We start from the raw sequence: 25192 nt of genomic DNA, 5'->3' as shown, positions 1-25192 counted from the left end.
TTATTTAAATGAATACTTCAAAAAATTCATATCTCAAAATTAAAATTAATAAAATTTCGATTAATAAATTATAAGAGGAAGTTCTTTTGGTGGTGGCAGTGGAAGTTTTTGTTTGCTTGTTTGTACTTACTAGCCATTGGGTATCTGCTAAAAATCACTTAAGTCCAACATTGGCTACTGGTTCCCAAGTAAAGAGTTCAAAGCATCTTAAATTTAGGGTGTGATGTGTTCATTCACTTTAATGCAACTCTGTTTTGCCTGGTTCTTTTTCCTGTATCACCATCAATGGAGATTTTACTGCTAAACTGCAAATTTTCAATGTGCTTCTTCACCTTCTTGGTTTCAGACAATGCAATATCCCTAAAGTTCTCCCCAAATTTCCTAAGTTTATTCAACTTCATCCTATGTTTCCCCATGGAAAGAGAAGCCATTTCTTCTGTCTTGGAGTGTCTCCCATAGATTTTCTTTCCACTCTGAACGTATTGAGGAGCCTTCCAAAATCAGTTTTTAGGCTTTTGTATGGGGAATACTCTAGGTACCACCCAGGATGAGAGTGAATTAGGACATAATGACTACTCTATCTGTTCTGCCTCTCTTGCATTAGTACACAGAATGTGGAAAGAAAGGGCATCCAGTTATTGGATGCCTTCCTGCTGCTGAAAGAGTTGAACTTAAAAAATAATGTTGGAATTCATTGAAATCAGAAGTGTCTATGCTTCTGAACTCTTTCCAAGTCTGGGAATATAAGTGAGGCAGTACCTACCTACTGAATGCTGCTATTATCTGGTAGGGAAATTCCAATTAAATGATACCATTACCTAGATATGGATGGGTTCCAGAATCTCAGCATAAAGAGAGAAAGAGAGAGAAAGAAAGAAAAACAAAATAAAGCCAAAGTCTAAATCTGGAGATGTCTCTCATGTCTTTGAAAGAACTAATACTGCTCTCTGGGACCACAGAGTTTCTTCCCTGTCACCATACTGCTTCACTACTTGGGTCCATGATCATGGATCAAGGCAGTATACCTCAAGTATCTCCCCTGGGCTACCTTAAGACATGTAACACCACTATTGGAACTTATATTTGTTTTGATATATTCTCATTGGCAATAGTAGGTTTAGATCTTGGCCAGTGTCATTTCCACACACCCTTCTAGGGAATATTTTTATACCCTCTCTCAGCTTGCCTTCAACTTCTGCCTCCTTGCCTTCCTTGATCAGCTTTAGCAACTAAAAGAAGTTGTAGAGTGAGGGGGAGCAGTCATACTCTACTTTTTAGATAGAGCAATTTACTTGGAAAAGCATGAGCTAGGAACTGATCCAAAAAAACATTTGAACTCATATCCAGATTCCATAGAATTTTTAGGTTGGAAAGACATATTTTCTCCTAGCATTCTGGAAGTTATTAAGAAACTAGCTAGAACTGCCCTCCAGCTCTCTACACACCAAAATGCCCAATTGAAAGCATTTACACATTCTGCCACATTTATTGACTTTCTTGCTTTTTTGATTTGTTTTGATTTGGCCTAGCAGTCAAGTACAGAGTTTTGTAACTCTGCTACTTCTGTATCTAGCAACAACTCAGGAAAACATGCTGGGTCACAGTTCAAAAGTTCCCTGACCTGATACTGGGATAGGATTTCCTGAAACCAATCCCAGCTTTTGGTTATGGTTTCTTCCAGTGAAAGAGGAAATAAGTATCCTGAAGCCAAGATGCATTCATCAGTTTGGCAAAGTATTTTCCAACTCCTCCAGATTACCTGCCTTGAGGCTCTCTCCTTTTTTAAAGGATGCATGAGGAAAAATCTGATCACTTTTTATTGGACCCCAGACTAGCTTCCAACAAACCCTCTTTATTTCAATAGGCTAGCACACAAGGTAGATAATTAATTGCATAGAAACTACTCCCTTTGGGACAGCCTTCCTAAGTACCCATGTCTAATATGATTTTAATGATGCTTGCAACATCCCATAGATCCTATTCACAGTTGGTCATTATTCCTATCACCAGAAATGTGAATATCAAAGTTGACCTTTATCCCTATGCATTATTCCTATATGAACCTGGTGCTAAAGAAGGAGAAATATGTTTAATTCCAGCTTAGAGGTAATGTTACTGTGAAGTAATTCAGGTTTTACTCAGGACTTTCTACATTGAAAGGTGAGCAGATGTGTAAATCACCTAAGAAGAAGATGGAAAGACAGACCAAAAGAGACAGGGCCTACAGCTTTTACCTGGCACATGGCAAGGTTATACCTGTGTATCACGGAAGGACCCCCCAGATTAATGGGGATGGTGCTGACTCGGCTCAAAGACTTCCCAGCCAACTCTGCAGTTAGGACAAGGCTTTCATTTAAGGCCACTATTGCAGGTGGATTTACTTTCTCCCCATGCTTTCTAAGTAGTACATAAGGTAGAATTTAGTATCAAACCATCATTCCCCTGGGATAATGGATTACCACCAGATCTCTGTAGAGACTGCCCATATGCATTACCTCCTACTCTACCACCTACATGGTGGTAATCCATTCTGACAATGGGGTGCAAATCAACCATACCCAGTTATTACAGGAGAATTTCTAATGCCATACCGATTGTCAATTCTGATTCTAGTAGCCCACTAACTGAGACTTACCTGCTTTCGTCAGGCCCCTACTCTAACGTCAGCAAGTCTGCCTCTGAACGCTGACCCAGGGCAATAACAATGTCACATGAAGAAAACCTTCTCAGATGAGCTCTGTTAGTCTACCTGGATTATAGGTATCACCAGTGATATGCAGGTGTGATGGTTAATTTTATGTGTCAGCTGGGCTAAGGTATGCCCAGATAACTGGTAACATGTTATTTTGGGGTGTGTCTGTGAGGATGTTTTCAGAAGAGATTTGCATTTGAATAAAAAAGATCACCCTCACCAGTTTGGGTGGGTATCATTCAATTTGTGGAGGGTCTGAATAGGACAAAAAAGCAGAGAAAGGGTGAATTTGCTCCCTGCTCAAACTGGGACATCATCATTTCCTGCCTTTAGACTTGTATCTCCTTGCTCTCAGTGCTTTGAGTTTGGACTAGAATTTTACCACAGACTTGCACAGGCCTCCAGCAGGCAGAGGGCAGATCGTGGAACATCTCAGCCTCCATAATCACATCATGATTTGCATTATATTTCTGTAAATATATCTACCCTGGCCAGTTTAAATCTATCACTGTACCATTACTGAATGCAGAGTTGTGCACTGGTGGCTGGCATGAGCAGATAAAACTAGCTCCAGCACACCTATCTAGATCACCCATGATTCCTTTCTTCATACTCCACTTCATCTTGGAACCTTTGTCAATTATTTTACCTGAACTATAAAAGTGAATGACTAGTACGTTGTGGAATCCACCCAGCCCACCCCCAACAGAATGTCTGTGTGTGTAAGTAAACTTCCCTGTTCAAGTAGGCCATCAACATTGCCATACCTATTCTCACTATGTGCTCAACACAAGACCCAAACATACAGGTTTAGTGCCAGATCCTGATCCTGGATATTTCATCAATACATCATTAAAGAACTCAAAAAAATAACAGGACAAAATCAAGAATGCTAGAATATACTTACAGTCTTTGTATTTTAGGTCAGTTAACATCAAATTAAGTTGATTATCGACTACCAATAAATTGTTTCATACCAATAGTGTGAAAACAAATGACTCCATGTTATAAACTATCAGAAGCACTCATACGAAAGGTTACGGGTTTCAAATTTTTTGGCTACCATTTGTCATTAAATAGTCTAGCAGGTTGTCCTATTTCTGAGCTTCGCGGTGAGTAGCCTAATTGAGGGCACAGCTGTTCTTGTGTAATTTGTCACTGTCTCTCTCTGACCATACTGAGTACTGAGTTTCTTTTCTCTGATATTATCTAAATTAAAAGTAAATCAACAAAGATAGAACACATGAGCTGGCCAGCTAACAGGGTGAGTAGAATTTTAAATCAACTAATTAATCAAATGGAAGACATGTGGTAAAACAAAAATGTAGTAGAGGAAAATGGTTAAGATCTAGACTTCCTGAACCAGAGATGTGCTTCAATCCCCACATCTGCCAATATCAGCTGTATGATATTGAACAAGTTACTGAACATCTGTTGGCAGAGGCTGCCAGCTGATCACCATAATGACTTTTACTTCTTCTCAGTTTCTGGCTAGACTATATCTCTCATCTGCCCAATATTGGCAATGGAACAGAAAAGCAACAGATGCTACTTTGGGGCTAAGAATGTTAAGAAGCCAGTATTCATCCTCCATTCTCCTTTTTCAGTACAGACTGAAATACAGATTCAGATGACAATAAAGACTCCGAGGGATGGTGAAACAAAATGCAACAAGCCTGGTTCCTTGAATCACCACAAGGAGAACAGTCACCTGCAGACCAAGGCCATCACTTTGACTTTTCCTTGAGTGCACTGTCTTTGAACTTAAACGTATCTGTTACATCAGTTCAGTCTACCCAAATGAATACAACATCTGTTTAAATGAAAGTATTATACCACTACCTGTCTTAATTAACATTGTCTTGGCTGGGAGTAGCAAAACTTCACTGAAGCTACACTAAGTTAAATGGAGAAATTTTCCATAATGAAGTGGTAATCCAGGAAAATACCTGTCTCTCTAGAAGCAATAGAAACAATCAGAAAAGTCATTTAAAATCTAAGAAGCCACTTTTAAAATATCTCTTATCTCTGTATATGTGCATTATTCTATCTTTCCATGTAAATGCCACTCCACAGGTTGATTTTACACACTCATGTTCAAGAAAATAACATCTCTCAATTGCAATTTCAAACTCAAGGGAATAGAATCTATTTGACCCATCTTAGGCTAACTGTTCACTATTTGTCCACTTTAGAACAAAGCAATGAGATCACAAAATACTAACATCATTGCCATAGGCTGAGTCAAGAGGGGCGATTCTCAATGTAAAAAGGTTTGGGGTAAATAGACTCAAAATGGGTCAAGTACACTATCTCATGAATTATCACAAAAATTAAATGAAATGCTCCTGGAATCCTTAGCAAAGTTCCTTACACACAGTAAGGAACTTGTTATTATGATTATTATTATTAGACATTGTACCAGTTTTCTGTTGCCATAACAAATTATCAAAAACATAGCAACTTAAACAACATTCATTAAACAACATCCGTTTATCTCACAGTTTCCATGGGTCAGAAGTCTGGGCACAGCATGGCCTAGCTGGTTCCTCTGGTCCAGGTCTCACAAGAACCAAATCAAGATGTTGGCAGGACTGTGTTCCTTTCTAGAGGCAGATTTTTGGAGGCACTTCAAAGCTCTCTTAGTTTGTTGGCAGAATTCAGTTCCTTGTACTTATAGGAAATAGGTCCCTGTTTCCTTGAAGACTGCCAACTATGGGCTGACTTTATCTCCCAGAAGCCTCTCTCTGGTCCTTGCAGTTGGCCCCCTATAGCTCAGGGCCAGCAATGGTGCTTTGAATCCTCACTCGGAATCTTTGCCTTCCCCTTCTGCAACATCTTTCCTGCCTTCTCTTCCACCACATCTCTCTGACTCCAGCCAGAGAAAATTATCTGCTTTTAAGGCTTATGTGATTAAGTTGGATCCACCCAAATTATCCAGAATAATCTTCGCACTTTAAGGTTCATAATCTTAATTACACCTTAATTACATTTGCAAAGTTCCTTTTTGTTGTTGGAGTTGCACACATTGTTTTAATTGAAAGAAGTTAGCCTCCTAAGTATTGCTCTTACAGGTTTATCGAAGTCAAGTATTCATACCACTTATAAATTTTAAAATATATGTATAGAAAGTAATTTACATATAAAGGTAAACACAAATTGTATGCTTACATAATATTTAAAAATCATTACCATCATGTTTATACCATGACCTGCTTCAAAATTTCTTCCGAACTATTCAAAAGTAAATGGTAGTTGGGTCATATATGTCTATCATAATTTCTAAATTATCGAGAAGTCTGGAGTAGTAATATTTAATGTCTTTCTGTGGTAGGTAGAATTGCCCCCCGAAAATGTCCATGCCCTAATCACTGGAGCTTATGAATGTCATGTTTTCATGTTAAAAGGAACTTTGCATTTAGTTCTGAATAGTTCTGAAGAAATTTTGAAGCAAGTCACGGTAGAAACATGACTGTAATGACTTAAATATTATGTAAGCATACAATTTGTGTTTGCCTTTATATGTAAATTACTTTCTATACATATATTTTAAAATTTATAACTATTCTCTTTGTTAAGTAACACATCCTCTGATTTATACATTCATTTCACATATTTTTTTTTTACATGCTCACAATTTCAGGTGCTAGAGATACAGTCCTGGCCAGCACAGTTTAGAGTCCTGTGCCATGAAGGAGCCTACACACTAGTGCCAACAGACAAGCAATAAGCAAGTTAAATTAAAAATCAAGGTAATTTCAGATTGTGATAAAACAGAGTTATGTTTTGGAGAGGGCCCAGAGAGCTAGGTAGGCAAAAGGCAGCTCTCTTTTAGATTGGCTGGTCAGGGCACAACACCTCCATAAGGAGGAAGGATTTGAACCTTACAGGTAAAGGTACAGTAGAAGAATGTATTCACAGGGAAGGGAACCAGTTTGAAGTGATGTGGCAACAAGCTTGGGAAAAAGTGACCAATGGGAGAAAGGTACCAGATGAATTCAGAGAGGGGGACAGAGGCCAGATCACTTGACTAACACTTTTAAATTCTAATTGTCAATATAGGTACTTAAAAATTACAATCTGATTTTAAAGCCATAAAACATACAAATAATCAATTCAAACTAAACTTCACCAAACTTGTCTGCTTGGATACAGTATTTCAATCAAATATAAACTTATAGTTGAAAGAGAAAGTTATAATGATTAATTTCACCCCAATGTTCCCAAGTCCACCTAGTCCAAAAAAATCATTCTTCTCCTTCAAGTGTAAATAGAACACATATTCCTTCATGGAAAAGATGTCCATGTCCCATCTGTAATGGGAGAACTAAGAATCCTTCTTTTTCCTCATGCTCTTTCCCACGAGCCTTTAGTGTTCGTGTTTCTTCAAGTCAGTTTGCCCTAATTTATTGCTTCTGCTAAATTTTAATTTCACTTCTGACTTTTTTTTACTTCCTCCGCAATTAGAAAAGAACATTTTCCTTAATTTTCTTCAAATGCACTCTCAAATTCCTCCCCCCCAACAGTAATATGTAATTGTAACAGACTGTTTATTTATAGGAAATAAACAGGAGTAATATTGCAGCTACTTCAAACTTAATAATGGTCATCCCTGTTCCAAAGGACGTTGGCCATTCCCACCTGGGGGGTGGGAGTGTTCATACTGTTCTCTTAGCATTCAGAAATGTTGCACTCTGATTTCTTTTTTTTTTTTTTCTTTTTTTTTTTTTGCGGTACGCAGGCCCCTCACTGCTGTGGCCTCTCCCGTTGCGGAGCACAGGCTCCGGACGCGCAGACTCAGCGGCCATGGCTCACGGGCCCAGCCTCTCCGCAGCATGTGGGATCCTCCCAGACCGGGGCACGAACCCGTGTCCCCTGCATCAGCAGGCAGACTCTCAACCACTGTGCCACCAGGGAAGCCCACACTCTGATTTCTTTAATCCTCTTCTACCACCTTTGCCCCTTTCTCAGGATTGTCAAAGGAAATCGAAATCAGTTATCCCCATAGCTGCCACGTCATAAGAGTACCTCAAGGTTTTTCCTTAAATGATACTTCTGTCTTTAACAGGAATTCTGCTGTTGGACTGTTTTTTTCTCCTTGCCTTATGAACTATGAAGACTTTTTTGAAAGACATAGATAATTTATTTTTCCTTTAGGCACTAACTTTCTTCATTATGCCATACATCTCTCTCTCTCACACACACACACACACACACACACACTTTCAGAGGAAACATGCTCTATAAATGCAAGAAGGATAATGATAATTATTATTCATAGTTTCTTGTGATATATACTAGAATTCATCTGTAAAATGATCTGTTGCTGAGAGATGGACAGAATGAGAGATATTTAAAACCTTAGAAGGAAAAAAGATCTAGTTGAAATGTGTAAAAGTCTTATTTTATTCAGCACCCCAACTTAAAAATGGCATTGTTAAAAAGCTCTATTCAAATTTGTAGTGAATAGAGATCTAAATTTAATTAATCTGTTGGCTTGAGAACTTTTGGAACATTTTATCTTTCTTACAGAGTCCTAAAATATGGTCTGTAAGCAGCCCTTGACATTTTTGTACATTCGAACCATATGTCTCTTGTTCAGACTCCCACTTTTTAACATTACATAGTTTAATGCCTTAAATACCTTGGGAAAAAACCAGAATTCTGACTCTTATAAATCAAATGATAAATACCACAAGTTGTTAAATGATGATTCTGTCTGTTAATCAACATCTTAATATAAATGCTGTGACCATTTTTCAGAGAAATGTGTATTTGAATAATTTGTGAAATCTCATTGCTTTGACAAGGGACACATAAGATTAAGGCCCAGCTCTGTCTGGGTATTAATTCCAGTAATTCCAGTTCTGTCATTTACTAGTGAGTTGCTTCACTTTTTGTGCTTCCATCTCCTCTTTTGTTAAATGGGCAGTAGTTCATACAATTGTGTTAGAATTCAATGAGTTAATACAAGTAAAGAAGTTCTTAGATCAATGCCTGGCATGCAATGGTATTTTAAAAGGATTAGCTATGAAACTATATGAAGATAGTAAATTATTATATTAAACTTCACAGAAATGGGGAAATGAAAGTATTGCTTCTACTGAGAAAACATTAAATCGAGTAGGTTATCCAAAACTTTGCCCTTAATCAAGGGCCAGCTGGACTAATCTTCACAAGTGAATGATCAAATTCTGAAGAAAAAAGTTGTACGAATTGTTGGGAAAAGTTTACTGTGTCTAAATTATAACACTGTCAGCTTTCAGGAGACAGAATCAAACCACCACTCATATAAATCTCTTAATTGTACATAAAAAAGAATTCGTTACTTGCTTTCTTCTTAGTTCACTTTTTTCCCTATGCTTATTTCATCATCAATATATTCTCTAAAATAAAATGAAGACTTTTTTGCATGCTCAAACCTAAATGCATTAGCAAGATATACATGTAATTCACAATTTTTAGGCCATCTAGAGATTTTTTTTCTCCTCCAGAGATTCCCAAGTCACTGACACATTTTTCTTTCTTCAGGGGTAAAACAAATTTCATTATCTTTACTTACAAGTGACTTTGCCTTTCACAAGTTATAGTCTATAATACAACTCTGTTTTAAAGGTAAGCTACAATTTAAGAAATTCTGATGGTTGATTTGAACATTTTAACTTTTAAATGTACACTGGCCTTTTTCTCAAATTATCCATGATTGTCAGTGAAGATTTATAGATATCAAAATTTTAAAAGGAAGAAAGCCATAAAATGAGATAAGTGGCCATGTCACTAAAGCTGCAAGGTTAAGAGTCCTGGCGACACAAACGAATCATATGTCTCCTGCCCACTGCCCACCCCCAGCAAAGCGTGACACAGGAAAAAAATTCAGGGAATGTTAAGAACAGGAGAAGACTTATATCAACTCTGATACTTTTTTGTGCAGGTGAGGATCCCCCTGGCTCAAACAGAAAATGTGAGTAGTTCAAGTATAAAAAGGGTTCAGACTTTTTACATCTGAAATTCACTTCACAAGAGATATTTTACTATTCTCTCTTGCCCACATAAAAGACTTATCAGGATCGTTTCTTCTCAGAATCTAAGTCCTTATTTTTTAATGTTTAATAATTTATTAAAAATGAAGAAAAATCAGTTATTTTAAATACTAGTGTGAGAACATTGTCTGGAATGCTAATTCCTCATTAATATTTGTGAGATTATTATAAAATAATTCATTATTGAAAATGTTTTAAGGCCACATGTGTCATGTGTTAGTCAATTCATAGTTTTTCAAAAGAATCCCCTTTGGTTTTCCTCACTTTACAGACATGAAAGTTCTTAATTGAACAGCTGGATACTTCATAAATGGCTGATTTTGCAGCACAAATCACACTGTCTCTCCCATTAAAAGAGAGCAGAACCTATATAATCCATTGCTGTTCTGATATTTTATGATTTATTATATTGCAATTTATTGTATTATTTAAATACATTCAGAATTTTGTCCATGCTTTGCAATTTTAACTGTTATATATACATAATGCTCAGTTTTGTTTGGAATTATTTTACAAATCTCCATACTAACATTTTAAGGTCTCAATATCAAATTCTACAAGTCTCCATGATGCTGTTCCCATGTCCAAATAAAAAACAACATATAAAATATGTGAGAGCTGGCACTTTGGTTAAATGTTTCATTGCCAATTATGAAGTTCTAACTAAACAATTTTTCTTTTTTTAAGCCAAGACTTCATCATAATTAAAGATGTTATAGAAATCCGACTCAGCAAGCTTAGAAGTAATTTTGGAAAGCAAAATTTTAAAAAACCATAAATGAGCAATTTGCATGTTTTTCTCCTCTATTTCATTGCCATAGTGGTGGGAAAACAGACAGTTTATGGATTATGGTGGTCTCATCATTTCTAGTAAGTCAACTGACTGACCAAAGTCTCCAGAAAGTTTTATGGTTCATGAAGTTTTAAGTTACAAATTCTCACATCATCCATCTTTCAATTTATAGCAGCTGGAGCAAAAATCTAGTTCTAAACAATTAGCTCAGAAAGTGCTGACCCCTTTTTGTTTGATTCCATCAGTATCATTCTTGAATGTGAATCCTAAGTCTCTAAGCCAATTTCTTGGTGACTTCTTAAAAGCGCTCCAAATATTTGCTCGCTTGGACTCATTATTCACTGACAGATATTTTGATAGCATTAGCTTACATTGATCACAAATATTTCATAGCTTTTGTGTTTTTGCTTGTGTGTTGACTTTTTTTGAGAGGGAAACATTGCAGTGAATTACAGGAGAGAGAAATGAAATATATCAGATAGTAATTGACTGGCAATTAAACAAACTGAAGCATATGAACTCAAGGGCATGCTCTAATTTGCTGCTTATTGGTTTGTAATTTATGGCCTGAAAGGGTCAATATAAGATAGCTGCTGCTTAGATATCAAGTACGTATATAGATTATTGTGTCCTCAGCTTATATGATATCTCAAAACTGTTTGGTCCTAAAGGCAAATCCCTACTCCCTGAAATACTCTTTTCTCTTCTGTGATATATTAATTTTTTTAGGGAGGTTTCTAAATACTTTACCAGTTATTCCTTCTCTACCATGTTCTACTGCTGAGTTTCCCTGTGTTTGGTAGTGAGCCCTATACCTGGTAGTTGTACCTGTTCCCATAGTGTTAAATATTATCTCTATGCTGACAACTCCAAAACCATATCTCCTATTAAGACTTCTCCTTGGATTCCAGGCACTCATATCCAATTTTCTATACAGTATTTTTAACTGAATGTTTCACAGCCATCTCAAATAAGTCCCAAACAAAACTCTTATTGCCCAGCCTTCAGCAAATTGTTCTCTCCAAGTCTTTTCTAAGTATATAGGGTACCATCACATGCCCAAATTGCTGACAGTGATATCATGTAGGTGATAGTAGAAAACTGGGAGTAATCCTAAATTCCTTCCTCTTCCTCACCACTCACATTCAATCTATCAGCATATCTCATGATTTCTGCCTCAAAAATATATCTTGATTAGTTCTGCTTTTCTTCAGCTAATCTCCTACCACCTTTGTTGAAATCCCTTCCAGGGCTACTGAAACAGCCTCCTTACTGGTGTCTCTGCTTTTCCCACGGTCTTCCTCCATCCTACTGTTACACAGCAGCCAATTAAACATGAACCAGATCAGGTCAGGCCTCTTTGTAAAATCCTTTAACATTTCCCCATTGCCCTTCAAATCAAATGTTCCAATGTTGGCTTACAAGTTTTTGAAAAGTCTGACTCTTGATTATGTCTCCGATTTTACATATCTTCTTAATTACTATTAGCATCACTTCATCTCCTAGAATAGTCACTTTATCACTTTTCTTCCCTAACTAGGGACATAGTACTTATTTTTCATGGTACCTGAAATGCTATTGTTCTCCAGGTTCTGAACATGGTTGGCTCTGTCACATCCTTCAAGTCTCAATTTAAACGTCACCTCATCAATGATACCTTTCCTAACCACCCTGTCCATGCCCTTATGCTCTACCAAAGTTCTCTAGTCAGATAAGCTGAAGCATGAAGATGACAGGCTCTACCCAAGCTCACATCCCAGCTTTACCTCTTCGTACTGTAGAATGTTGGACAACTCACTTGACCTCTTTGTACCTCTGGTTCCTCATTTTTAGAGCACAAATGACAATAGTACCTACCTTCTAGATTACTGAGAAGATTAATGAGAACTGATTCTGGCACTGTTGTGTCAACGTTCAATTCATGTTAATTTTCTTCACAGCACTTCACAATTTTCAATTACTCATTTTTTGGTTGGCTTTATTTTGTTTTAGTTTATAGCCCGTGTCCTCCAGAGGACTAAGAACTCTATTAAGTAGGGTATATTTATGTGTGTTCTTTTTTATATCATTGTAAACTCAGTGGCAAATGTAATATCCAGGACACAGTAGATGTGTAATAAACAATTAATGAATCAAGAAATTATGTTTGAATTGGGTTTACAAACTCACACTTAAACATACATACATCTGGTTTTGTTTTTCCTTTGACTATGGGAAAAAAATTTGTGGTTGCTTTAACCAGGTATTAATCATTCACTGATGATTAACATAGATATACATGTAAAGAATTATATTTTATTATGTAACTATGCTCTTGTTTTTAATCCTAAATTCACTCTTACTAAACTTAAAATGTTTTAGCCATGAGTCACCAGATCCATTTACACTTCATTTTCTCTTTATTCTCTACTTTTAATAAATTTTATCCTTAAACATGGGCTTCTGTATTTTATGTAGCATCAGGGGCTTTCATTGTAGGGTTTCAGACCACATCTGATCTTTCAGAGATACCAGTGTTATACTTTAAAGGCCTCTAAAATTCAAGCAAAAGTTCTATGTTACTGTTGTTACTGTTGAAATTGCAACACTTTCTCTTGACCTCTGCATACTTGAGCTCTGCAGAAGGATGTTTTAGTCTTTAGATCACCGGGTTTTCTTTTTTTTTGCTCTTTGTTTTTTACTATATTTACTTTGAAGTTTGTCTTTGACCATCTCTTATCCTGAGATAGGTCTCAGGGTTTCCAGTCTTCAAAAGGATGAAACCTTAGCCTTATGTCCATTGCATGACCTGTCTTCCTCTGAGCTTCCTGAAAACACTGGCTATACTCACCCTTGCCATGCAGTGAAACATCAAGCCTCTTAGTGACTGATCAAGTCTGCTCAGACTGTAACACTGCATCGCTCCATTTTAACCTTTAGTTTTCCTTACTTGATAAAGTAATATACTAGTAAGAGTGAGATGTCATTTAAAAAAAAAAAAAGTGGGCCTGCAAATAACTTGCTTCCTTCCTATAGCCCCTCCGTCTCATCTGGTTACCAAGACTTAATCTCACCCTTGCATTGGCAAAGTTATCTTCAAGTTAAATAAAATTTAGATATATCTAAGTTTATTTTTAGCACTTCCATCATGTCACTTGTTTTGGCACAATTAGATAACCATATATGAAGGGAGATTACAGTAAAGGAAACACACATGATAAACAGAAAAAAATGTGCTTGCCTGTAGTCATTATTAAGGAAATACCTCCTGAAACAACGAGATTCCAATTTTTCACATATTTGATTAGAAAACATTAAGTTTGATGAAACCTACAATGGACACAAGTGTGCATTATTGGCTGAAGTATAAATTGAAGTACTCATTGTGGAGAAAAATTTGGAAATATCCAGGAAAAGTTAAAATGTATATATACATTTACCCAGCATTAGTACTTCTAATAATATACCTAGCAAACAGCAAAATACACAAATTTAAAAATTTACAAAGATTTGTGTACAAACTACACAAATTTACAAGACTTACCAGTTTCTTACAAGGAACTGGTAAGCATTTTTTTTCCTGTTCCATCTACCATCTTAGCTCATGTTCTTTCAGTAGGGTTGACATCCATACCCCAAAAGCAGCATATGACCCAAAACTGAATAATAAGAGAATCACTTTCCATGACCCCAGCAACTGGTTAAGAGAAAGGCTTATGAATGAGTCATACCCAAACAGAGTAATTTCTATCACTTTTGCTTGAGGAAACAGAAGAGAGTGTCCCTCTTTTCTGCTGGTTTCCTGGGACAAGGCTCTGAGTCTGAAACTGCTGGCAGCCATTCTGCCATCTTGAAAAGGGAACCAGCCTAATAAGAGAATCAGCCTAGAGGGGAGGCAAGCCAAAGGATGGAGAAAAACCAGTTACAGACGATATTAATTGAAGCTGTAGACCCAAACACACTCAAAGTCAGTTGTACTTCTGATCTTTTTGAGCTCTGATGGTAAAAATTTCCTTTTTTGTTTAAGCCAATTTTAATTGGGTTTTTCTAACACTTTACAACCGAAAGCCCAATAAAAATATAGTATTTTAGCACACAAATGGAAAAAAATCATCTCTGTGGAGAATTTTAATTATGACATACTTAAATGGAATATGAAACAGCTATTGAAGATAATAAGATACAGCTATAGATATTTCTATAGACAGACACACATCCAGGATATAATAAAGTTCTAGAAATGAAAGTATATTATAGTGCCACTTCAAAAATGTTAAAATCTATATACATATATATTTACATAGACTTGTATAGAAAATTGCTGAAATAGTGAATAGTGGTTACTTTCACAATTTCTCATTTAATGGCATACTTTTTATTTTATATTCATCTGTACTGTTTAAATATTTTACCATGAACATGTACTTAAATTTGTAATAAAGGTATATTTAAAAAAAATAAAGACACAGAAGCAACAAAACATGGAAGTACTATTTTTTTTCTAGCCTAAGTCAAGGTGAAATCAATCTACTGTAGAAGAGGGAGTAAGATTTAATACCATTTACTATTTCTTTCTCTGCTCAGGAATTAATGGTGTATATATCATACAACTGTGACAACTGAAACAGAAAATAAGGAAAGATGTCAATGTATCAAGCCAAAATATTTTTATTTTTCTTACTGTACTCGACATAACTGATGTGGTGTCGAGAACACAGACTTTAAGATGGTCCCCTTGATTCCATCCCTGGTGTTCTTTCCCTTGAGTATGACTTGCTTTTAACCAACAGAATGTGGCAAATGTGATATAATGTCACTCCCATGATAATGTTGCCTTATATGGGAAAGGGGATGGAATGGCACTTCTGCGATTATATAAGGCTCAGTCTTACTAGTCAACTCACTCTCAAGTCTCAGGAGTTCCCTCTCTGTCTCTGTCACTGGTTTTGAAAAAACAAGCTAACATGAATCCTATACTCACAAGGAAATGAATATTGTCAACAACTAAAAGGATCTTGGAAGCTGATCCTTTCTTAGTAGACCTTCCAAACGAGAACCAGCTAAGCTATGCCCAAGCTTCTGACCCATAGAAATTGTGAGATAATAAACATGTGTTGTCTTAAGTCATCACATTTGTGGTAATTTGTTACACAGCATAGAAAGGTAATACAGACGAAACAGACTTGAATTCTAAATTCCATGCAAAATTTTGTAACTCTTCTATTTTAAGATAAAAATATTCATTACATACCTGTTCAAAAACATATCAATAAGAAAGCTAAGTATTTTTAAGTTGTATATTAATTAAAAGGGGACATAAATAGCAAAGAAAAGAGATGACACCAGGGATAAATTATATTTTCTTTTGGGAATTTATAAAACCCAACTTTGCTATACTAGTTCCTGGCATAAAATGAAATTCAACACTAACTATTTTTTAGTAATTCAAAAACCTAAAACATAAAATTCTGGTGCTTTCTACCAAAAAAGGCACTTACACCCATTTAAAAAAATGGAATGATGGGAGAGGATAAAATAAATGTGTACACACCAAAATAAATGTGTACACACCAAAGAGATGTAAGAAAGGTTTGGCTTACATAAAAATCATTTAATATAATTTAAATTCTTGCCTTATAAATAATGCAAATTTAGTAAAATAGTCTATCCTAAGATGCACAGGTAAAGCTCTCAGTAATTTCAAAGGGAATTGTGCTTGCATATGTACTGTCTAAATTTTCCCTCTAAAAAGCAACAACAAAAACATGTCTATAATTATAGATACATTTAGAATATGTTGTTTTCTCTAATATTTAGTACACTACACACATACTTAAACACTGATTTTAAAATATAAAATAAGATCCTTTCCAATTTTGAATGGATTTTAATCAAGTCAACCCACACACAAAGTCCTGCATAAAGACATATTTTTACATGAAATATTTTCTTCAGTAGAGTTCACATAAATATAGTCTCTCAGACTTTTTAGTAACTGTGGCAAAAAAAAATTATGATTGGGAATTTATTTTTCTTACAGCTTGTATATGTTTTCTTTTTCTTGGATTGTCTGCCCTGGTAGTTGGGGGATTTGAACAATTCTTTCCACAATGGTAACAGAGTCAGAGGTCAAAAGTTTCCAAGCATGGACTAAACCTCAATGGCAAGAAAAATATCAAGATGTATGCAAAAATATACAGAAATGTTATTGATCTCATAAAAGCAAAACATACCAGAAAACTACCTTAAGAAAATAAACCTTGCATTTGTCCAAAAAAAGCCTATCAAGAAGTATGTAATAATCACATAAACTGACTTAAAAATTTTATTAAAAAATAGCCATATCTATAGAATGAACAGTATCAGGCCAAGAAAAAATGTAATGCCCTGTTCAGAATGATAATAATGGAGGAATAGATAGTGGCCAGTTTAATTTAGGAAACGAAAACCAACCAAGTGGAAAAATTAACAACTAAATTAAAACCAAAAATATCAAACTAATGTTGTGTATAAAAGTTCAAACTAATGTTGTGTATAAAAGTTTCCAGAATAAAGTGGAGAATTGAAGTAATTATCTGGATAATTAAAGCTCAAAAATGTAAATCCTTCTGCCCCATTGTTTAGGTATTTCAGGGAAATTTTTACTTGGAATTTTCACATTATGTGACTGTACTGCTGTATTTCATGAATTAGTATTTCTCCAAAGAGGCTGAGTAAAAACTCAAGGGTTGAGTGTAATTAAAGAGAACTCAACATAGATACATAAATACCTTAAACTTCATACTTAACGTAACTTCAGAGGCCTCTGAAAGCATTATAAGGAATTGGGGCTTTATCCTAAGGCTAAGGGAAGACATACATATATCATATTTTCATTTGGAAAAATGTACTCTGGCTATAATATAGAGAATTTGTCAGAACAGAGGTGGAAGGGCAATAATATAGATGCCAAAGTAAGAGAATATGAATGTGCTACTTGTTTCACTCTTCTGTACTTCAACTTATTTTCTCTGCTTCCTTTTCTATTTGTTCACATTTTCAGTTCAAGTGTCATCCTTTCTATGGAACAACTTCATAAAATTCCAACCTGTTCTGTAAAGTCAACCATTCCTGCTTTTGTGACCCATTAAACTCAGGATACGTTTCTACCCTCTTACATAAACCACTGAGTTGTATACTTAAATTTGTCCTTCTCCTACTCAATAAGTTCTTAATGACACTTATTTTCTGTTTCCAGGATCTAACACAATGCCTGGACCTGTGCTTATCGAGAAAGTTCTAATTGACATCAGAAACAATTAGTTTGGTACCATTTTGCATACCCTCACTAAAGACCACTCTTAAAAAGACATTTTGAAAATGCCATTTTGGTAAATACTATTGAGCTACTTCAACAGCACTATAATTTAAGTTGTTTAAGGAAGATATCTTTTCTGTGTTGTTCACACTGCATCCCCTGGGCCTAGAACAATGTCTGTCTGTTTGTCTGTCTGTCTCTCTCACATGTGCACACACACCCGCCATTCATCTCTGAAAGAAAAGTATTCATTTTCAATGTTCAGAGGCTAAACAGTTAAGGTCTGTATTAGAGAGGAACACACACCTGAACAACAAGGCAACAATAACAATATCACTACAATGTTATGCAGAGGGACGTTAGACTCCATCACTACCCATCTGTATTAGGTTCCTGGGGCTGCTGTAACAAATTACCACAAATTGGGTGGCTTAAAACAATAGGATTTATTCTCTCAAAGTTCTAGAAGCTGAAAGATGTCAAGCAAGGCCATGCTCTCTGAAGGTTCTAGAGGAAGATCCTTTCTTGCCTCTTCCTAGATTCTGTTGGTTGTTGGCAATCTTTGGCATTTCCTAGTTTGTAGATTCATCACTCAGATCTCTGCCTCCTTTGTCATATGGTGTTCTTCCCTCTGTGTGTATTTGTCTTTGTGTTTCTTCCTTTCTTCTTATAAGGACACTAATCATATTGGATAAAGGGCCCATCCTAATCCAGTGTGTCCTCATCTTAGAAAACTATATCTACAACAACTCTATTTCCAAATAAGGTGACATTCTGAAATTCCGGAAAAGATATGAATTTGGTGGTGAGGAGGGTGCTATTCAACCTAGTATACCATTTTGAATAAACCTATTTCTAAGCTGTGCTATGGCTCTGGTACCTATCTGTAATAGCAAAAGGAATCACTACAAGAATAGTCTATAACAGAAATCTGCAGAAGTTTTAAAATCACAGCATCAATTTTTCTGAATTCAAAATGAGGCTAGTATCTTCTTACCCTGAAAGTCTAATATTATATACAGGTGATAACATATGTGGAAATTCCATAATTTTTTCACATGGAGGCTATTGCAAAACTACTTGTCATAAAGCTAGTTTGGGGCTCACTCTCTTGTAAATATATACAGAATCCAGATTATTTTTCCTTAACCTTGCTCATATGTAAAGCCTTATGAAACTTTGCTCTATTCCCCCTGCCTTGGGAGCTCTTTCTGCAGCTATACACTGATTAAAAGGCATTTTGTTATGTAGAGGAAGTCCAGAACACATGGAGATTGGGAGTGTTTGTGGTCTTGCCCTTTTCCCAGATTAGGTTAAGTAAATCTGGGCCCAGCAGCTTCAGAGGAAGACTCTACTATTTATTCTTATCTTTGTAGAAAAGTGCCTGTTTATCCTTGTTTTCTGTCACTAACCTAATTGCCTATCCATGACTAAACAATTTCTCCCTGGGCCCACCTCAATTTCATAGTAACTCACATTCTTAGAAAATAGCCCTTGATGAGGAACTTTGCCAAAATCTAAATGAAGTCTAAATAACACATATTCCCTAACCCTCGCTAATTCATTATTTTAGTTACCCACTCAAAGATCTATAGTAGTCAAGCATGATTTCATTTCACTAAAACCAGGTTCATTTCCTACTAGAAGGTCATACTTATTTATGCTTTCAGCATTCTTACTTTTTATCATAGATTCTACTGGCTTACTGGCTCCAAACTTTACACTAGATAAAACATAAATAGTCCTAAAGAATTATTTACACTTAAAATGTCAATAAAGAATTTAAATTATATTTATACATCACTACATATTATTCACATAAACCTTATAAAAAGATATTTCAAGAAAGAAAAGTAAAATCACCCCAGTTTCCTCAGTCAAAACCAAGGCATGAGAAAACTAAATAAGTAAAACGTTCATGACAACATAGATTATTCAAAGACAGAATTGAAAGACAGAATTATTACTACTAAGGATAAATTTCCCCAAGACTAGAGATATTCAAGCATATAGTGCAGATAAACAAAGTGTCCTAGAAGATGGAGAAACTGAGGATGAAAGTGAAAGCAAAAGAGTAGCAAAGTATGTGAGATCACCTTTACGATTCTGAGATTTTGTGATTCTATTAAATTATTCCATATTATCTCTATAGACCCCTGCTTAATTCACAAGAGCATAACTCTCCCCTTAAAAAACAATGTTATCTTATTTTGTTATATTACATATATCATGTAATAAATGCTTAACTCTTTTCTAGGAAACTAGATTTTACTATATGTGTTTTCTTATCTAGTAGCTTTGAAAATACTATTACTACCCTAGGTTATGTTTAAGAATAATGTTCTCTATTTTAAAACCATTGCACTAACATATTCCCAAGAGTTGAAATTGTTTCATGAATCATAGCAATTCTTTCTAGGTCAATACTGGCAAACAATGGAACAAATATCTCTTTGTGCTCTCATAATTAAATCTTTTTTGTGTGATTTGTCAATGATATGTGCCCCAGAAAGGACATCTGTAGTTTTTTCACTTAGCATGAATACTCTAAAATATTATTCCTCTTTCCAAACCACCTTGACAACTAACTGAACTAGTCAATTACTCTGTCCAATTAGAATTCAGAAATTCACATTTGCATTTGCCAATAATTTACCATTTCTTTCCTTCCAACTCTTTCTGCTACTTGAAATTTGCTTTTATTTCTTTGATTTTGATTCCATGATTGTCCTTTCGCACGGCATTTTTCTTTTTAAAACACTTGATACAAAGTGATAATAGAGACTATCTCTAATAACTGCCTGAGAGATTTAAATTCAGTTTCTTTTGCTCTTTATAAGGTCCATACTAGATTAACATATTTTTTTTACTATTCCAGTCACTGGTTTTCCTTCTGCATAATTATTCTTTTAATTATACATGAATGTCATTCTCATAAAAAACTGAACTATTACAAAAAAACTAAAATCCCCTTCATATCATTGTCCATACCACTCCTCAGATGTAACCATCATTTTTTACATAGATATTCTATTGTATTTCTGTGCATTTACACCCATATATGCACCCATAGAAAATACATACTATGGTTATGTGGGTTTAAAAGAAAAAACAAAACAAAGCCTTAGAGATCTATCGCAATACCTCTTTCTTTTCAACTCTTACATCATAATCCATACAATGGATATATTATTGTTTATCCTCTTACTGGTGAGCATTTAGTCATTTCAAAATGTATCAATAGCGCTATAGTGAATATCCTTATACCTGCTTTCTTAAGCACACAGCATTTAATATCCCCTCCCTTCTCTTCTTTACCTGATGTTCTATTAAACGTCTTTCAGGGTATCTCAAATATTACTAATCTCTGTAACTCTGTATAATAGTATTTTTTTTGACTCTCCTTAGAATATGGTTGACTTTTCATTTTGACACTTAATGTAGCCCAGTTTCTTTTACAGTTATTTGTAAAATATCCAGATACTTTTGGATATTCTTCTACTTCTTGGGATATCCAGATAATTTTTTTAAATTTCATCCATTAACGAAATCTTTATAAGCATGTTCTATGTCACAAAGAACTGTTTTAAGTACTAGGAATGCAGCAAGAAACAAAACACTATAGGCTCTGCCCACATGAAAAAGAAAGGACCATCTCCTATATCTTGATTCTCTTCTAGTGCTGAGCATAATATCATAATTGATATAAACGTTCAATAACTCTTTGGTAAGGCTGACTTATGTTCATGATATGATATAAATAAATGAGCTAAGATAACTATATACATAGTGTGATAGTTAATTTTGTGTCAACTTGTTTGGGCCATGGTGCCCAGCTTTGTGGTCAAACATTATTCTGGATGTTTCAGTATAGATGTTTTTAGAAGAGATTAACATTTAAATCACTGGATTTTGAATAAAGCAGATTGCCCTCCATAATATGGGTGCGCATCACCCAATCAGTTGAAGACCTGAATAGAACAAAAAGCCTGACATCCCCCAAGCAAGAGAAGATTCTGCCAGTAAATGTCCTTTGAACTTGAACTGCAGTAGGTCTTCTTCCCTAAGTCTTCATACTGATGAACTTTGGGCTTGAATAGATTTTGGACATGCCAGCCTACATAAAGACATGAGTCAATTCCTAAAACAAACACCGCGCGCGCACACACACACACACACACACACACACACACACACACCCTATTGTTTCTGTTTCTCTGGAGAACCCTAACTCATACACAGAGGGAAAATAGTGAAATAGTTTAGCTCTTACTCTGGGACCATGGAGAGGCTTTTTATTGACAGTAACCTCTATCATTGCTGCCCCTCCCTTTCAGAGGATGGCCAAAATCAGACTTGACTATGTACTTAGTAGGAACCCTTCCCATGGGAAAATTGTACTTCCCCACTTTATTAACAAAATAAAGCTTGCCCATGTCACTCACTTTGGCCAACAAATGAGTATCATCTATGCCATTTGCAAGTATATGCTATTTTCGCCACACAAGCAGCACGTCATAGAAAGAAGACTGCTCCTTCATACTGAACCCCAGAGTGAAAAGGCATAGAAACTAGAGTTGTGACTAATTTATAAGTGCTGAACATAAATGTTAACAAGAGATAGGCCTTGCTTGTTTTTAATGATTTTGCAACTTCCATTACTATAGAAAAAGTAGCCTTAATGGACTAGTACAGGTGACCCTTGAACAATGAGGTGGTTAGGTGTGCCAACCCTTTGAAGAGTCAAAAATCCACATATAATTTATAGTCAGCCCTCCATATATGTGCTTCCTTCATATCTGCAGTTCCATATCCATGTATTCAGCCAAACATGAATTGTATAGTATTATCATATTTACTATTGAAAAAAATCTGTGTAAAAGTAGACCCCTGCAGTTCAAACTCATGCTGTTCAAGGGTCAACTGTACTGTCTCAGTAGATTATTGAACTAATGCCCTCACCCATCACCAAAAAACCTTATAAAAAAGATTTTGTGTGTGGATGGATGGATAAAGAAATGTATTCCTCCTCCCACTCTAGGGAGAGGGTCCACATATATCTCATTGAATTCTCAAATGGTTTTGTATTTAAAAAGATTAATAACTGCAAAATATGGGATGGAAAAGAAAGATGTTCACAATAAGTTGTGACAAGTATTCTAAGGAAGAAGCCTTCAGTAGCCTTCAGTAGACATCTGCATTATTCTGATTTACTCCGTATTTTAGAAGTTCTCATATGAGGAAAAAAAATTACTGTGCCTGCTTAAGGCATACAGCTCTAAGACAGAATTCATTTGTTAAATAAAATATACATCAAGCACCAACTCTGCTAAAGCATATGGGAGGCACTTGTGACAAAGATAGACATGGTCCCTGTACTACTGGAGCCTGTATTCTAGAGAAAGACTATATAAAGCTAGAGGTTTTTTTAGCATACAGAATAAAGTAATTCATGGATCTAAATGTCAGCCTTCCTAAGAGTAGTAAATATAAGTTAAAACCTTGACATTTCCTGTCAACTCTGCCCATTCCCTATCTATCCCTTACTGATTATCAGGTTGTGAGCTAGATAAACAAAGACTAATGTGGAGCTGTTTAATATGAAAATAAAATAGTATAAATTTTCAATAAAAACACACATTTACTAAAATTTTTACATATATATATGTAATTTCTGTATCTTTGTCAACCACTATGTTGAACATAAAATACATACTCAGTGTTCTTGAATAAATTTCATTTTTCATTCACCCATCAAGTCCCTAAGAACAGTACCTAGCAAACTAGGTGTTGGTTTGCCTCAATGAGAGTTAGAATCACATGAATATAATGTATGTGGAAAGAAACATGTAAACCATGAATTACCAATGCTCATAGGCAGCAATAGTAGCATAGGTAATTCTAAAGAAATAGTGGAGATTCCATTAATACCATTCACTCATCCATTTCTTAGGGGAGAGGTAAAGTAACCCTCAGGGCACTACCAAAACAATACAGAACTGCTGGCAACTACTTAGATGCCTAAGGCTGCTATTTAAGTGGGGGAGGAAGGAGCCTTGCTGGGAATTTTAAAGGAAATCCTAGAGAACTACATGACTAGGGAACTTTGAAAATCTCCAACAGAACACATTCCGGAGTACTGAAAGGATGTACACATGTCTAGGAGAGACCTAGGACAGAAGAAGGAGGCAACTGCTCACCTATGGTTGATACTGAGGCCTGCACAATCGTTGTGAAAAGCTAAGACTGTCCTGTAAAATGTGAGAAGTTTGAGGTGAACCTTCTTACACAGAACCCTTTGGGAAAGGGTGGAAAACATACAGGTAAGGCATTTAAAGAAAACTGACTGATGACTGACAGAACATTATACTGACCTAGGTGTGGCCTCTAGAAAGCAGGCTTAAAAATAAAAACAAGAATTTAAAAACAAAAAGCTAGTAGAAAACTCAGTGTCTACATACCAGAGGAAATACAGAAGCAAAAGAATTAGTCCAGGAAGGTTGCTAAACAATAGGCAGCAACACGGAAAAAAAAAAAAAAAAAAGCAACAATAAGAAGTGCTAGAGAGTGGAGAAATTTCATACCAGAGTTGATACATTTCTAAAATGCCCAGTTTCAATCAAAACTTATGAGACATGCAAAAAAAAAGGAAAGTATGCCACAGCAATGGGGGGAAGCAGCCAAAAGAAAATGTCCCAGAGGGAAGCTCAGATATCAGAATTAGTAGACAAAGACTATTATAAGCTATTATAACCATGTTTTAGATTTTTTTTTAAAGAAATGCCTAAAGCATGAAAGAAACATAGGATCATGACATCTTGTCAAAATAGAGAATATCAATATCAAAAAACAGTCCTAAAAATTATTTTAAAAGACCAAATAGAAATTCCAGAGTAGCAAGTACAATAACTGAAAAGTTCACTGGAGAGGCTCAACAAAACATTCAAACTTGTAGAAAAAGAATCTTTGAATTTGAAGAGAGGTCAATTTAGACTTTTCAGTCTGAGGAACAGAATCAAAGAATAATCAGTAAAAATGTACCAAGCCTCAGCAATCTATGGGTTACCACCAAATATACAAATATACACCTGATGAGAATCCCAGGTGAAGACAAAAAAAGTAGAAAAAACATTTGAAAAAATAATAGCTAAAGAGCTCACAAATTTGATGAAAAATATTAGTCTACTCATTCAATAAGTGTGAAAAAATAAAAGAGATACACACTTACACAGGTCTTAGGCAAACTGGCAAAAGTCAAAGACGAAGGGAGAATCTTGAAAGCAGCAAGAAAATAATGAATTATCACATACAATGTACCCTCAGTAAGATTAATAGCTCACTCCTCATCAGAAACCTTTGAACCAAGAGGAAAATGGGATAACATCTTCATA

This window comes from Delphinapterus leucas, chromosome 11 (assembly GCF_059928025.1).
Source record: "Delphinapterus leucas isolate spDelLeu-1000000601 "Yukka" chromosome 11, BTC_Dleu_Yukka2, whole genome shotgun sequence".
Classification (NCBI taxonomy): Eukaryota; Metazoa; Chordata; class Mammalia; order Artiodactyla; family Monodontidae; genus Delphinapterus; species Delphinapterus leucas.
Note: the sequence above shows the minus strand (reverse complement) of the source record.